General features: G+C 33.7%; 1 protein-coding gene and 1 non-coding gene across 6 annotated transcripts in view; one reads left to right on the plus strand and one right to left on the minus strand.

The window, feature by feature from the left end:
- The window catches only part of KCNT2 (potassium sodium-activated channel subfamily T member 2), a 377236-nt gene that overhangs the window by 309075 nt on the left and 53755 nt on the right, over positions 1 to 14406 (minus strand). The gene's annotated exons all lie outside the window — the stretch shown is intronic.
- On the plus strand, positions 7596 to 7703 carry LOC116643623. The gene has a single exon (XR_004301586.1). It is a non-coding gene; the product is annotated as a U6 spliceosomal RNA (small nuclear RNA).

Raw genomic sequence — 14406 nt, forward strand, 5'->3', positions numbered from 1 at the left:
TTATATAAATGATATCATGACTAGAATGTGTATTGTCAAGTTAGTGACAAAGTGGATTATCAAGAATATCACAATCCAACTTGGGTATTGCTTAACACCTGCTAATATCTTCTAAAGAACACAGTTTTCATTTTGATGCTAACAGAATAGTATGAGAAAAGCTACTGATGCAGTGAAGCTCTCTTTCAATCTTTAACAATTATTGGACTTCTCAGGACTCTATGTATAACAAGAAAAGTATCCTCAATTACAAAAAGAGATCATAATCCTTATTTCTTTATGGAGATGTCTTCATATCTTCATGTCTCATAACTACAAGAATCATTTAAAAAGGGAAATATGATGATCCAGAAAGAAGTGAGTATAAATAGGAGTCAACTGTACTAACATTAATTGATAGCACTCTTGTGGACCAAAATGCATTTGGAAAATTTTCAGTTTCTTCCATCTTCAGGGATGCTTAATCCCCCCACCTATAAAATGAGATTTGAATAGCTTCCCAACTGGTCAGAAATCTAGCATTTCTTTAAATCTATTCATGTGGAAAGAAGAATCTCAGCTTGGTTACATGAAGCATTTATTCATTTATTCAATATTTTTTATGCCTTCTATTGTGCTTGGCATCATGTATAAAGCAGTGAACAACAGAAAAAATAGCCTCTGTTCTCACAAAGTTTATATTATGGTCAAAAGAATAAAAAAATGAAAAAACATAACAATAAATGTTCAATTACAAATTGGAATAAGTGCTAAGAATATGAAGGTCAAAGCACTGAAAGAGTGGATAGATTGAATAGGTGGGAGACAGCAAAGGCCTCTCCACTTGTACCATATTGCCTGGGCCAAGGGACTTGTCTTCTCATAGGCAGTCAGTCCACAAATAATTTTATTAGTTGAAAGTGGGCTTTCATTTGCAATTTGAGATAATGCCTGATATCTATCATTAAGGCCCAGTATTCTTGCACTCTGGACAAAAGCTTGGAATGTGATGGATGGGGGGGAAAAAAGGAGAGAACTGTTTCCCATAAGATATGTGAGTCACAGGGCACCTGGGTGGCTCAGTCAGTTAAGCATCCGACTCTTGATTTCAGTTCACGTCATGATTTCAGGATCTCAAGGTCCTGGGGTCTAGCCAGGCTACGGGCTCCACGCTCAGCTAGGAGTCTGCTTCTTCCTCTCCCTCTGCCCCTCCCCCAGATCGCACATGCATGCTGTCTCTCTCTCTGTCTCAAATAAATAAATCTTTTAAAAAAAGATATGTAATTCACTATCTCAGAAAACCACAATTTGCAAAGATTGCCTCCCACAGTCAATGAGTGTCTCTACTTCAATGTTGAATGCCTTTGATAGATAACCATTTTCAGTACATTCATACTTTGAGAGAAAATCATAAATGGAGGTATTGTTCCATGGAGTAAATTGATTTCCTACAAGACTATCAGGGAAATTGTCTCTGCATTCAAAGTACACAACTGGCTAGGTACGTTACTTTAAACTTTCTCATTTTGAAATCCTGCTCCAGGCAATAAATATGTGCTGATTTATGTGCAGCCACATATGTGCTGATACGCCACAGAATTATTATTAACATGTATTTGCTAGACTTGGGAGACTAATTATTTGAGCTGATACAGAAATGTCTATGTCCTGAGACTATTCTCAGATGAAGAATAGGGAGGAAATGGGGAAACCAAGAAAGCTGTTGAGAACTAAATTAACATTAAGTAGGAAAAAAACATATTAAAAGAAAGCCTCCATCTTAGCCTTTAGAATTTCTTAAGGGAAAAGAAATGGTGCCTACTTCTTAGGCATTTGATTAAAAGGTAAAACCTGGAGATGAAGCAAATTCAAAATCCACCAAAAAAAAAAGGTTTATATATTTTTATCAGTGTACAATAAGTAGATCTTAAAGTCCACTGCAAGAAAAAGCAGACTACATTATAGAACGGACACAACTTCACTGATTTCTCTATGCTGAATCATCTCAATGGAAGAGATGAATTGTCAACCTTCTCAATACGGAGGAAAATTCTATAATTCTCCTACTAGAGATTAGCTACAACATGGACTACATACTACAGACTATTCCAAATCACACACTTGCCTTTTCTCTATTTCTGAGTCCATGTTACCAAAGTATAATTCTGATTATAATTTCCCTTTGCACACATATGATTTTGCGTGGAAAATCATATGTGAACAAAGTCATTACCCTAACTTTACGGTTTCTATCTCAACCATACTTTTGCTTGCTAAACATGAAGCAGTTGGTTTGAAAATTGCACAGTTCTGGATGCCTCACAAAATCAGAAGCATTCTAGGATGAGTCTGAGACACTACACCATGGGCCTCATCTAGGTAAGGCCACTATGATAGTGTTCCCCACATGGCCAACCACTATCTCAATTTTCTTTAGTTTGGCTTTATTTTTTTTTAAGATGTTATTTATTTATTTGAGAGAGAGAGAGAATGAGCAGGGGAAAGGGCAGAGGGAGAAGCAGACTCCCGCCTAAGCAGGGAGCCCAACACAGGGGTGGACCGCAGGACTCTGAGATCATGACCTGAGCTAAAGGCAGACGCTTAACCAACTGAGCCACCGAGGCGTCCCTAGTTTGGCTTTATATTTGAAATTTCAAAGATAAAATTCCAATTTTTCAATTGTCATCTATTTGTAAAAGTATGTGAATGTGAACAATACTCATTTAAAGGTAGTATCTGTCACACATAGGAAATTGGAAAGCCAGAGAAGCCTAAATCAGTTAATGATAATTCTAATGATAATTAGATAATGATAATTGAAAGCCACTCTAACAAATATTTGAGAGAATGTAATACAATTTAGCTCAATTTGGGCTCTTAAAAAAAAAAGGCCCCTCAAAAAATTATTTTTGAATCATGCTCACTTTTTTTGTATATTTTTATAACCTTGGTTCTGTTAGCATTGCTAACTTATTAAACAAAGGTGTTATATATAATACAAGTGATAAGTAATTATGTTCATAGGGAACCCTAATTTGAAGTATCAATGACTATACATAATATCAAGCTATACTAAAATTAGGTTTTACTAAATTGTAAGATCCAATTTTCAGTAGACCATTTGACTATACTGATTATTCTTAAAATTTTCTGACTTGTGTTTATTATCTTAGCACCAACCAGTCGGAAATTTAACTTTAAAATGTATTAAGAGGATTAGAGCTTGAGAAACGAAGTATGTACTTCCATGAAATGCTAACTCTATTTGAATGAAAAATAAATAAATGGATTTGTACTTCTTAATCCCCTTTATCCATTAAGAAGTATAAACTTCCAGTTGTAAAATAAGTCACAGGGATGAAAAGTAGAGCATAGGAAATAGTCAATAATATTGTAATAACTTTGTATGGTGACAGATGGTAATTATACTTACCATGGTGAGTATATCATAATGTATATAATTGTTGAATCACTATGTTGTACAACTGAAACTAGTATAATGTATGTCAGCTATATTTCAATTAAAATTTTTAAAAATGGCTTTAACTTCTTCTTTGTTTTATGTTACACAGTTTTACATTTTGTGTAAGCAAGGGCATTTCATAAATTTCATGCAAAATATTGTCAAATAACTTCCTGAAGACAAAAATCAAATATAAATACAAATGAAAATTGAAAATAACTAATATATTTTAATAAAATTATCCATTACAAACTTCTTTGATTTATATTCAGCTTTTTTGGTTATAAAAAGAAATAATAGTACTATTATACTTACAATAGTACTTTGGTTATAAAAAGAGATAATAGTACTATTTCCACTGAGGGTTGATATAACTATATAAGAAAATAGTATTTTTCTTTAGGAAACGAAGTATACAGAAGATAGGTGTCACTCATTAATTCAATAAATATTTGCATACCTCACAGGTATTGGGCACTGCATGGGCTGCTGGGAATACAGTGACCTCATAGGGCTTTCTTAAATCATTATGGCATGTATATAAAGTGTAACTATTTATACATTGATATTTTTCAACAGGCTTATCATGTCTTAACTATAGATTTCTGATTTATGCCTATAAATCTCAAAATGTTAATATTTTGCAGTGTATAAAATTTTTTAAATTTAAGTCCAACTAATGTTTTTAATGATATTAATGTCTCTAATTTAGGATAGCATTAGTCTACATTCTTTCCAGCTGTTTTCAATTTAACCACACACAGTATTTAGTTTTTATTTTAAATAAACTAGGGGCATTTTCCCCACTCATTTATCTTGGTAGTCATTAAGTAATGACTGCAACTCTTATCAATAAAACAAAATGCAATGGCATGATCTCAGTATTAGCTTCTGCTTTAAATTTTGGAGGCAGATACGAAATAAATCATTGTCTCTGACATCTACAGGTCATTCAGCTAATCTTCTAATGATTAGCTTTTAAACAATCACCAAAAAAAAGAAATAGTCTGATCTCTAAAACTCTATGATTTGGAACCAATAATGTAATTATTTAATTACAGAATGCTCCTGTAGACCAGAGATTAACCCACAAATCCCTAAAAAGGGCTTCCAAAACAGGTATCTCCCAGAACTGAAGAGAAAATATTTTATGGCATAGCTGATGAGTGTAGAAGGTCCCAACCACCCAATTAATTAACATATTTCAAACTATTAGTGCAAGATTTAAATAAACTTAAAATTTAACCTTTTCCAAACAAGCGATATTAGTTACAACGGTATGCTATTTAGTTTTTGCTTTTACTTTAACAATCCTGTTCAAATACTTTAATGAATCCTTACATATTTTGAAATAATCTCTATGAAATAAATCAGTATCAATGAAGGTATGTATAAATTTAAATAATAATAAAGTGAATTAAAATGTTTTTTGTGTTGAATTCTATTTTGAAGGGTAGCAAATTTTACTATCAGCATTGTGACTGTAATTTAATACTGTTGCTGAATAAAAGGATCACTCTTAATTGTTTTTAAGTCCAGAAAAAAGAATATGTACTTTAACATATTTTATAATCCCCATACAAAAGCACTTTATTCTTCCTCTAACCATTGTGAAAAACAATCTCCCAATATTGGTGTGTCATCATATGTTCTGAACATTTGAGGATTCAAGAGGAAATGAACTGAAATTGCAAAATTAAAAATTGAATTATACATATAACTGCAAGACAGGGACCATATTTGAAAAAAAAAAATTACTCTGTATTTCAAACTCCATTTGCCTATTTTCCAATCCAGTTCCCCTTAAAAGGAAGCTAGGTAAAGCAAAATCACTGAGGTGAAAATTATGTAATGAAAATAAATATGAATTCAATTTTCCTGTTTATACCTTTGAGAAAATAACAGCATTGAATATCAACCAACAAATAAAAAACAACAAAGCTAGAAACACCTAAACACGAGCATAGAACTCTAAGTGGAAGCAGCACATTTATGTGGCTGAAAAATAGTTGTTCAATTCTATAAACATAGAATGTGATAAGCCTCCGTTAAGTACTACAGTCCACCTCTTAGCAAGTATATAACTTTGGGAATGTTACTAATCCCCTTCTTCCTCATTACTTTATCTATAAAATAGAATATCTACCTCACACAGTTGGTGACTGGACTAAATGAGATAATGTACCAAAAAAAAAGTGTCTAGCACTTAACCATCATGCAACAATTGTTACATCTTCTTCCCTAATATACTGAAATGGACATATAAGACAAAAAAAAATTAAGATATTTAATAAACAGTATTTTAAATATATATAAGAAAAAATCAATTAGAAATGAAATTGTGTTAGAACCCACATTATCTTGATCCACATCAGGAGTCAGCAAATAGCCAAGAAGCCAAATCCTGCCCACTGTTTGTTATTTTATAACCTGTGAACTAAGATTGATTTTATATTTTTAAATGGCTGGAAACAAATTCAAAGAAGAATAATATTTCATAGCATGTGAAAATTTTATGAAAAACAAATAAAACAAAGTTTTATTCAAGCTCAAATGTGCTCATTCATCTACATATTTTCTATGGATACTTTTATTTTTTTTTTTATTTTTTTTTTTAAAGATTTTATTTATTTATTTGACAGACAGAGACACAGCGAGAGAGGGAACACAAGCAGGGGGAGTGGGAGAGGGAGAAGCAGGCTTCCCGCAGAGCAGGGAGCCCGATGCGGGGCTCGATCCCAGGACCCTGGGATCATGACCTGAGCCGGAGGCAGACGCTTAACGACTGAGCCACCCAGGTGCCCCTATGGATACTTTTAAATTACAACAGCAGAGTTGAATAGTTGTAGAAGAGACTTTATGGCCTCCAGGGCTTAAAATAATTGCTATCTGGTGCTTTACATAGGAAAAATTTGCTGATCTCTGCTCTAGTGAGGAAGATAGCCTATCTTCTGCCATGACCTATTTTGCTACATTTTAGCAGCACTAATTTTAAGAGACTCACTTTTTGGTTATAGAAAATTTATTTTAATTATCTGATAATATACTCTACACTTTTAAACAAGCCATTTCCTATGAGATGAGATGATATTATGAAACTAAGAAAAATGTTTATTGATTGGAGGTACAGCTGAAAACTGGCTTGAGGACAAGACTGGGGAGAAAGACTTTTCACTACATTCGTCTATAGCTATCGATTATTAATATATGTAAATGTTACTTGTTCAAATATTAAAGAAATATATTTATTTTTTAAACATGAGGTGATCAAACACTTTAAACAAATCATTTTCTCTGTCTAATTAAAAATTGTGTATACGTTTAATTTACAAAAGGAAGAAATATAAAAGAGCATTCATAATTTTAAAATCATGATATAAATAGTTTAACTAAGTCATTTACACTAAGCCATAATCTGCCTAACTTATCTATTAAGAGAATATAGTTTCTAAACTTTACTTTCTGTTTAGTTAGAATTTCTTAGTTACTTTCTATGAATTGACCCAAATATGCATTACTCTCCCACAGACAAAGCCACGAAATGACACCAAGTCTTTTCAAGACAAGAAAATAGAGGAACCTGATAGCACTTATGAATATAAAACTTCAGAAATCACCGATTTGACACTGATTTGACACAGATTTTTATAGAACTCTGATTTGCCAAAAGATAAGATATAAGATGAAGGAGATGGAGCTATAGTATCAGTCTAAGATACATGCAAATGGTTAGAGGAAACCAAACCCAGGACAACTCTCTACAATACTCCCTTCTTACATAATTTCCCTTTTGAGTTCATCAACCTGTTCAAAGAAACAAGAGTTAGGAACAAATAACTCAGTGGAGAAAGAATACTGAACAGTCCCATGGAACTTAGAGATTGGGAGGTATTTTTAAGTCCATAGTTTCATTCCCTCGACCATTCAACAAAAATATATATATTTATTCAGTGCCTACTATGGGAAAAGTGCCAAGGTTGGCATTGGAGAAGCAGCAATGAAGAAAAAAAGCTTTGGTCCTCCTCATGAGGATAAGAAGTAAAAGGTTCTGTTAACGGATGACAAGGGCTTGAGGAACTGCCAGGACATGTTTATGAAACAAGAGTGAAGGAAACCTATGGAAGGAGCATAAAACCTGGCCCAGAGCTCAGAAGTGCTCACTTTGGCGGCACGTACACGAAAACAGGAACAATACAGAGAAGATTTGCATGGCCCCTGTGTAAGTATTACAGAGGCCAGCAGAGACTTCACTGAGAAAAATAACGAAGGAAGAGAGATCAGAGGGTAAGAGTCATCTAGAGAAAAAGTTAGTGGCACATCAAAAGCAGAAAATGTTCAAGCAAAGTGAAAAGCAAAAACACTGTGAGATATTTTACATGAAGTTATAAATAGATAATATAGCTATTTAGCAAATACGTAGGCAAAACACTAATTTTAAATATAGCTGTGGTGGTCTTTAAAGCTGTTGACTTAAAATTCTTCAAGGGAATTCACTAGACCTAAGCTACATGCATAAGAAATTTAGCTCATGATTTAATTTGTAGCTTCCAAACAATTATATTTGATATGTAGATAATTATCCCATCTGTCTCTTGGCAATATCTTAGAGAATTAACATTTTAACATACTGCAGTTGTGAGGATTCTAAAATCAGAAGACTAAAGTTTAATCTCAGTAAAATGCCTTGTGTACCTCTCATGGGGTATTATCAGTCAGAAGTCTCTTCCAGTAGAACCACAGAACTATAAATTCTGTCAGATTGAATAGCAAAAATAAAAATCACGTTTACTACCATCTTAATACTCTCAAAGAAAAATCTGTGAAGGTAAAAAAATAATGGAAAAGAAAATATTGGGAGATAAAAGGAGTCCAAAAAATATTAAATTTAACTTTAAAAATTGTACAGTATAATCTTTAACTTGTGATTTATCTTTGAAGAATCATCCCATGTTGGAAAAATAGAAGTCCACTATAATTTTCTGGATGTTTCTTACTGAATAAAGTTTGTAATATTTCATAATTTAAAAATTAGACCCCTTAAATACCTGATAGAATGGCCAAAATAATAAGATTCCAACACCAAAGGCTAGGAGGGTGTGGGAAACTGAATCACTCACACATTGCTGATGGGAATGTAAGTGGTACAGCCACTCTGGGAAAGTTTGGCTATTTCTTAAAAAAACTAAACATGCAAATACTACGTAACCCAGCAATTGCACACTTAGGCATTAATGTCGGAAAAATAAAAATTTATGTTCACAAAAAAACCTGCACACAAATGTTCAGAGCAGCTAACCTGTAATAGCTCAAAGCTGGAAACAACCCAGATGTCCTTCAATGAGTGAATGGTTAAATAAACTATGGTACATCTATACCATGGAATACTACTCAGTAATAAAAAGAACTATTCATACATGGAATTCAGATGAATCTCTAAAGAAACCTAAATATCCAAGAAAGGTCACTGTATCAAAAACTTATAGTATGCCCACATAAGGGATCACATTGCAACTTTTAAAAATGGGAGAACCTGATGCCCCATTGCAGAACTATCTTCAAGACTTCTTATAAAGTGAAAGAAAAAACGTACAATACAACTATATAGTCACTATCATTTGTATAAAAAAGAAATATACAGTCCTCAACATATTTGCTTCCAAATTTATAGAATGTTTCTTGAAGAATATGCAAGAAACGGAAGACCAACTAAACTGATTGCCTATGGAAATGCAAACAGGGTGCAGGGAGAGAGAGGAGAGAATTTTCACTTGATTCCCTCTATTCCTGTTTACATAAGTTTTAAAATTTGAAACTATATAAATGTATTACCTATTTAAAAAATACACACATATATATATACATTTCAGACTCTAATAATGCTCTTCCAAAAGTAACAGAAGGGTCTTAATATAAATGTGACTGCAATTAGTAAAGTGAAAAGGCAATGTGGGAAATTCTAGGCTTAGAAGTTGGAAATAAATTTGCCTAATAAGTCTCTGGTCCGGAAGAGAATTGTTGGGTGTCAGAAATACTCCAATGGGGGCGCCTGGGTGGCTCAGTTGGTTAAGCGACTGCCTTCGACTCAGGTCATGATCCTGGAGTCCCTGGATCGAGTCCCGCATCGGGCTCCCTGCTGGGCAGGGAGCCTGCTTCTCCCTCTGACCCTCCCCCCTCTCATGTGCTCTCTCTCTCTCTCTCATTCTCTCTGTCTCAAATAAATAAATAAAATCAAAAAAAAAAAAAAAAAAGAAATACTCCAATGGCTTGGACATTTTCTTTGATATAATTCCATGTTCTCACTGAGGAGGCTTTTCATTCTAATTTGTTTTCAGACAGAGTTCACTGGAAAAAGAAAGCCCTGAGCAGCATTAAGGCACATTGGCAGGCTTGGCACTTTCCTGTCTCATTACACATGATCAAATTTGTTTTGTAATACAAATAATGTCTCCTGTGAGACTAAGCAGTGTGATTTTTCTCAGGATGTGAGCAGTTGAGAAAAAACTTTGGAATAATAACTGACTTCAAAAAAGTAAGAATATTGGGTTTAAAACTAGTTTATGAAATGTTTTTCTGGACAAGAGAAAAAAAATAATCCTCATTATTAGCAAAGGATTTAAAAAAAAAAAATAAGACCAGTGGACTTCTCAAAAGCCAGCAGGTTTGAAAAACATAATTCGGTTCAAATGTGTTTATACTTTATCCAGGCATGCAAAGCTACCAGCAAAAGTTACAACTCCTTTGAATTATGAAATATTTCCCACAGCCCTAATTTCAAAAAACAACCATTAAAAAATTGTCCAAGTTTAGATTTTTACTTTCACAAGAGGTTTTTGGAATCAAAAGAGAAGGCCTTGGGCGGTAAGCAGGATATAATTATGTAGTGACTTAAAACTAAAAAGAGAACAAGGAAAGAATAAAACCACCTCTATCCACTTAGCTCCATCTTCACCACCACCATGAAATGAAACGCCTGGGTTGAAGAGAAGAGGGAACAGCATCAACAGGGATACAGAAAGGGTACAAGGGCGAGTGAGCAGAGGCTGTGACCTTGGGGAGCAAGATCAGGCTAGGGAGATGGCTCAGCGTCCACAATAAGAATGCATGATGAGTGACCAAAGATAAACCTGGAAGTAAGACTGCACCCCACTTGGTTTTTTTCATGACTTATTGTCATATAATTCACATAGCATAAAATTTACCTACTTAAAGTACACAATTCAATGGTTTTTAGTATATTAACAGAGCTATACAACCATCACCAAACCTATTTTTAGAACATTTTCAGCCTCCCCAAAACACCCTGTACTCACTCACCCGTTAGCAGTGGCTCTGTATCCCATCCACCCCCCAGCCCTTGGCAACCACTAAACTACGTTGTGTTTTTATAGATTTGCCTATTCTGAATACTTCATATGAATGGCATCATGTTATATGAGATCTTTTGTGACTGGCTCCTTTTACTTAGCATAATGTTTTCAAGGTTCATCCATGTTATAGCTTGTATCAGTACTTAACACCTTTTTATTTCTGAGTAATATTCCTTTGTATGGCTATATCACATTTCACTTATCCATTCATCCATTGATAGGTATATGGTTGTTTCTCTTTGGGGTATATTATAAAGCTGCTACCATAAACACCCATGTACAAGTTTTTGCATGAACATATGTTCCCATTTCTCTTGAGTATATACCAAGGAGGGGGAACTGCTGGGTTATATGGTAAATCTATATGTATGTAACCTTTTGAGAAATGAAATTGCCAGACTGTTTTCCAAAGCAGCTGCACCATTTTACAAGCCCACTGGTAATATACAAGAGTTCTACCTTCTCCACATCCTCATCAACACTTGTTACTGTCTTTTTCAACATAACCATCTTAGTAGGTGTAAAGTTAGTTCTCATAGTTGTTTTGAATTGTATTTCCCTGATGGCTAATGATGCTGAGCATCTTTTCTTGTGCTTACTGGCCAATTGTACATCTCCTGTAGAAAAATATCTATTCAGATCCTTTGCCCATTTTTTTAACTGGGCTATTTGTCTTTTGATTATTGAGTTGTAAAAGTTGTGTATGTATTTTAGATATAAATATCTACACTATCTGATATATGATTTCAAATATTTTCTTCCATTCTGTAGATTATCTTTTCACTTCATGGATGATGTCTTTTGAAGCACAAAGATTTTTAATTTTGATCAAGTAAATTCATCTATTTTTTTTCTCTTGTCCCTTGTACTCTTGGTATCATACCATTTGTCTTTATCAGAGAGGAAACTATGTATCTTCTGAGAGAGGAAGCTTATGAGCTACATGTTGGCTTTGGGACATATGTACCTTCTAGGGATAGCAGCCAACAATTTGATATTTGTATTATCAACAGATGGACACCTTCCCCTAACTCTGTGTGTTTTCCAAGTCACCTCTGCTGTGTGGCCACGGTTCAGAATACTCATTAGCTTCCGGAAAAGGATGCTGTTTTTAATTTCCAAAGGATAGTGAGAGTATAGAAGGCAAAACCTCTGCACCAAAATCTAGTGAGTGATTAACTTACTTGTTACAAAAATCTGTGTTACTCTTACTACTGGGTTGAAACAGAAGAAAAACAAAGAACTCTGAGCACACAGAGAGACTTCCTTAAAAAAAGAACAAGTAAAATGAGAAAGAAAAAAAATTTAAATGATTGAAGAAAACTGTACTGAAATAAAACTCAAAGCTGCAGCAACTTATGGCACACTATGGATGTTAAAAAAACTGATAGCAAATAAGACATATTCTAATAAAGTTATTAAACTTCACAGAAAAAGAATTTTGCATATATTCAGTAAATTACAAGGGGGATTGGTGAGTTAGAGTGATCTGGTATTTCTTAAAGCAGATAATACCTGAAAACAGTGATATCTACAGTATTAAACAACAAAAGAATTATATATTCATGCAATTTGTGGCCTTTCAGTAAAATAAATTAAATTAAATTAAAAAACATACCTCCTCAAGCATGCGAGAAGTTATAGAAATCAAATACTCCTTAGACTTTCCTGGGGACAGCTGAAAATATTTAATGAAATCCCTATATTTAAGAGATGAATCAAAATAGGGGCACCTGGGTGGTGCACTGGGTTTCTGCTCAGGTCATGATCTCAAGGTCATGAGATCAAGCCCCATGTAGGGCTCCCAGCTCAGCGTGGAGTCTACTTAAGATTCTCCCTCTGCCCCACCCCTCCCCGCTCTCTCTCTCCCCAAAATAAATAAATGAATCTTTAAAAAAAAAAAAAGTGAATCACAATAAAAACTCAGGATGGGAGATGCTATGATAAGTACTATGGATAAGTACAACCCTAAATAAAGAAATAAACTCAAACAACTATTGAAATTATGACTGTAGAATGAATATTAGAAAAAATATTGTTTTTGAAGAAACAAAATTGGGAGGTGGAAGTGTGAGGCAGTGTGATGATATTTACTTCCCCATCCTTCATTTGACAGATAACAGATGTCTACACTTGAAGCACATCCATCCCATGACATCATCACATTTTATAAGACTCTTACAATCTAATTATCTCTTCTTTTAAAATATATACATATATATTGCTTCAGGTTCAGCAATACCTTTCACTTAAATTTCTTTGTTTTTAATAAATTCTCAATTCTGAATTTAGAAAAATTAACTCAGTGACTTAATTTTTAAATGTTTTACATATAGCATGATTTCATCTCACTAAAATTCTGTCTCATCCTTTCCCCATCCATGCATGCATCCATCCATCCATCCATCCATCCATCTTCCTATCTACAGCTACCTCTGTATCTGTATACAGAGATATCTGAAATTATCATATGTTAATAACGTTATTTCTTTTTTTTTAATAATGTCATTTCTGAGTGGTTGAGTGAGTTTCCTTATTTATATTTCTCAGTATTATTTTAGTATCTTAAATGGGCATGTATAATTTGTACAAAAACAATACAGCTATCTTTGAAACGCTGTTATTTAAAAAATCATTTCAGGGGCACCTGGGTGGCTCAGTCAGTTAAGCGGCTGCCTTCAGCTTAGGTCATGATCCCAGAGTCCTGGGATCAAGTCCTGCATCAGGCTCCCTGCTCGATGGGCAGCCTGCTTCTCCCTCTCCACAGTTTGTGCTCTCTTATGCTCTCTCTCTCAAATAAATAAATAAAATCTTTGAAAAAAATCATTTCATAAAGTAACAGATTAGAAGTAAACTCCAGTATGGTAGAACACAAGACAAAAGCATTTTAAGGTAGTGCTTCTCAAATTTTAAAACAAAGACAAATCAGCTAAGAATCTTATAAAATGCAGGTTCTACTTCAGTAGGTCTGGCGTAGGTCTGGAGTCAGTCCAAGACTACATTTCTAATAAGTGCCCAGGGCCACACATTGAGTAATAGGTTTTAAGGAATTTCACAGACTTGCTCATTAAAAAGGCAGAACATTTATAAGCCATGAAAATGAGGATATGAGGGGAATTAGAGAAAACAATAATAACTAATAAATAAAAATAGCTTATACTTTGCCTTGCACTTCTATACTGAGTCATCTAGGGAAGATCTGTTTCTACAGTTTTTTGAAACATTCCTTTAAATTTTATGTTTTGATAAAGCAAAATTTATGTATTTTGTTATTCAATGAAATTTTGAAAGTCCATTTTCTTCCACTTTTGTGTATTGTGATTCCATGTTTTTATACATGAACTTTAAGTATTGCAAAGAAAACTACTATATAGGAAATCTCATAGGAAAAAAAGTAACAATTATTTTGCAGGTAATAAGCCCCCACACTAGAGAATGAGAACAATTTAAGGAGTAAAACCTATAAAAATTATGTATAATTCTATTATGTGATTTGAAGCATCAAATCACAAACCCCAAATATTCCATCTCTGGTCACTTATAATTTGAATTAAATCCTAAATCACTGGTAATATGCAAAAATCTTACAGCAATGTT

This window comes from Phoca vitulina, unplaced genomic scaffold (genome assembly GCF_004348235.1).
Source record: "Phoca vitulina isolate PV1807 unplaced genomic scaffold, GSC_HSeal_1.0 scaffold26, whole genome shotgun sequence".
Lineage (NCBI taxonomy): Eukaryota > Metazoa > Chordata > Mammalia > Carnivora > Phocidae > Phoca > Phoca vitulina.